We start from the raw sequence: 3,232 nt of genomic DNA, 5'->3' as shown, positions 1-3,232 counted from the left end.
TTTTTTTTTTTTTCAGAAAGTTCTTTGATTAGAGTATAAAATATAAATAATTTCAAATAAAAAATTTATCTAATTACCCATGTAATATGAATCTTACGAGATGAAGTAAGTGTAATAATTATTGACGAAAAAAGAAAATAAGAAAGAATATATTAAATCTAAATTCATAACTCGTCGTTTCACGCTTTGTACTTTCACGACCCTCCCTCTTTTCTTCCGTAACCAATGGAACGACGACCAAACGAAAACATCTGCACGAAGAAGCGTCGCCTGTACACCATGTGAAATATAAGTATAACATATACTTACATGTATATTCACGACGGCCATCCGTCGCGAAAATATCGGAATCGTTGCACGGGAGAAGGGAAACAAAATGTATATCGCGAAATAAAGGGGGAGAGTAAGATGGAAAAGATGCATCTTGGAAAGGGAGGGAAATGTCGAGAGCTCTCTTGGTATGAGTAATATACGTGTAGCTATTAATATGTATAAGCGTCCATCGGTCTTTCTCATGGGTTCGCAAATGGTCCAGCAAGTCGTGGCGCATATACGCGTTATCCTTCTAGGATCGCACACTTGTCCAACCGAGGTGAAGCCCGTGTGCACCAACACGGCGATGTGAGAGACAGAGAGGGAGAGAGAAAAAGAAAGAGAGGGAGAGAAAGAGAGTAAGTACGCAATGCAAAGCAACGAAACGGAACAGCAGATCTTATAGCTCCGTTACAACCGGCTAGCTGACCGATCCCAACGAATACGGCCGGTACCACACCCGCTCGGGCATTTCGAGCGGAATGATCGAGAGATAAACTCGTTCGCCCGCTGCTTAATCGTATACCGGCGTAACGAGTCTCAGGTTTCCGCGGTATACAGGTAAACTATCGCGTTAGATCGTCTCCAATTTGAATTTGATTCAACGCGACGCGACTTTGCATATTATAGCACCTTCCACTTCGACTTCGAATTACATCTTTTTATTCCCCTTGTTTTTTTCTTTCTTGAGTTTTTTTTTTTTTTGAAAATGCAGTTTGCAAACCGATTGTTTGGTCTGTATACCTTTTTTTTTTTTTTTTGTTTTTTAGGAGGAGGAGAAAGGGGATGAGTTCTTTTTTAAAACGCTTGTTTTGCGTGGTTTGAGTCCCGGTTTAGAGGGAAAACATTTGACGAGGGTGCAAGTATATTTGGTACACGTTTGTTTATGTAACTGGTTGTTTGATAAGTAGCCTTTTCCTCTTTTACGTTAAATCTTTTTTTGTTAAATAAAATGGTTTAGATCCAATTAGTCGTTTGTACGTATTTTATTCTTTATTTGTTATAATTTGGATAGATAGTAAAATAAATTTTTCTTATATCTGTTAATTTTTTATTTATTCGTTTAATATTAAACGATTGAATTGCAATATGATATAAGATAATTCAACAATCTATATATTATTTTATCAAGATTAAATAAAATATTATCCAAATGATTACTACGAATAAACATATTTATTTAAAATTTTTGAAATCATATTTAACTTCAATGATAATTCGACTATATTCGCCCATTATTTTTCCTTTAAACGGTATTATAATTAAAAACGAATAAAAACATACGTATATATCTATATATTTTTTTCTTAATTAAGAGTTATGAAAAACTGACTGAATATAAAATAATTTTTCAACGTCCCTTTTAGCTTTGGCCATAAACATAAATTGAAATAATCAAGAACAGCGGCTGCATCCGAATATTTCTCTGTGACGCGGCGTAATTTAGTTTCTGACCTGGTTGGAACGGCACAAAAGGGGGAAACGTAATACGGTATTGATATCCCTTATTAAAAATATAGAGTTTATTAGTACATGCATACGCGTATGCGTACATAAATATTTCTGATACGGAAAAATCGATAGAATGAAATGATATTGGTGGCCGACATTTGAATTCTATATAACACGTCTCAATTTGTATTGCTATAAAAGTAAAGATGGTTATAGATTTTGTCACATCTTTTCCATTTCAAACTTAATCAGAAAAAATATTGCCTTCCTTTCTTTCGAAAAGGATTTTTTTTCTTCAAAGAAAAAAATTTGTGGAAATAATGCCAATTACATTGATAATCGAATATCTTTTAATTTGATCGTCGGAGAAATAGAAAGAAAACTTTTATTTTGCTTATTTAGCACAAGTAAAGAAATTGTTGACGTTAATTATTTGTGTACATATGTAGAAAAATCGAAATAAAATGTAGGGAACGAAGTTTTATGAACAGAATACAGAACGAGCTTTATACACAACGAGGATACAAAGAAAAAATACAATATGGATCTAAAAGTGGTACTTGACGGTTGTATCGATGGAGGCCCTTTTAAATGGAACACAGGTCAGCGCACATGAAATACCGGATTTGTAATTCATGTATACCTCATTTATCGACCCTAGTCTTTACGTAATATGAATGAACTGATTTGATTAAATCTCTAATGTTATATTATTAATAGGCAGCAGAAACTCGATTTGAAAAAAATTTTAATTTTGGCAAAATAATGTGAAAAAAAGTAATAATGAATGATGAGGTAAAATTAATTTTTTAGCTTTCTTCAATTATTTTCAACATTTTAATTAATTTTTTATTTAAACATATTGTATCTAAGAGTCTTTTATTTAAATTTGTTTAATTTATTAAATCTTATATAATTCCCTTATATATTATATATTAATTATATATTAATATATATAAAGTGATAATAATAATATAATAAAATGAATTTGATGAAATGAAGAGAATTTTGCATTTTATACAATAACTCAACAATTTAAAGCGAAAAAAATTATCATTAATTAATATTGATTGGATATATATCAAATATAACGATCCAAAGATAAAATTAATTAGCAATAAATTTGTTTCATATTTTTGTTTTAAATCATTTCTATATTGCTCTATTCCTCTTAATTTTAAATAAATTAATTTATTTTTTTAATTAATTAATTACACAAAAAAATTTGTACAATCAGTTCAAGTAATGTATCATAATTTTTTTAAATATTAGTAAAGTTTTTGATAATTTTTAATATTAATAATTTGTTTTTAAATATTATTTTATAAAATATTATTATCTGTCTATGTTGAAGCAATGTAAAATAAAATAAAATAATTTTATTACTCGAAAGATATGTATAACATATTAAACAAATACATTAATAATTTTTTAATAGATATTATTTAATATCATATATTTTAAATTA

At 29.2% G+C, this 3,232-nt stretch overlaps 1 long non-coding RNA gene across 1 annotated transcript in view; it reads left to right on the top strand.

The window, feature by feature from the left end:
- LOC102671705 overlaps positions 1-2,293 on the top strand; it is a 15,434-nt gene extending 13,141 nt beyond the window's left edge. The window contains exons 4-7 of the long non-coding RNA XR_421574.2: positions 570-873; positions 1,083-1,184; positions 1,680-1,804; positions 2,256-2,293. This is a non-coding gene — a long non-coding RNA (uncharacterized LOC102671705). The remainder of the gene's footprint in view (positions 1-569; positions 874-1,082; positions 1,185-1,679; positions 1,805-2,255) is intronic.
- The last annotated feature ends 939 nt before the right edge of the window (positions 2,294-3,232 follow it).

This window comes from Apis dorsata, unplaced genomic scaffold (genome assembly GCF_000469605.1).
Source record: "Apis dorsata unplaced genomic scaffold, Apis dorsata 1.3 scaffold_176, whole genome shotgun sequence".
In the NCBI taxonomy this organism is placed as follows: domain Eukaryota; kingdom Metazoa; phylum Arthropoda; class Insecta; order Hymenoptera; family Apidae; genus Apis; species Apis dorsata.
Note: the sequence above shows the minus strand (reverse complement) of the source record. Positions and strands in the feature narration are given on the sequence as shown.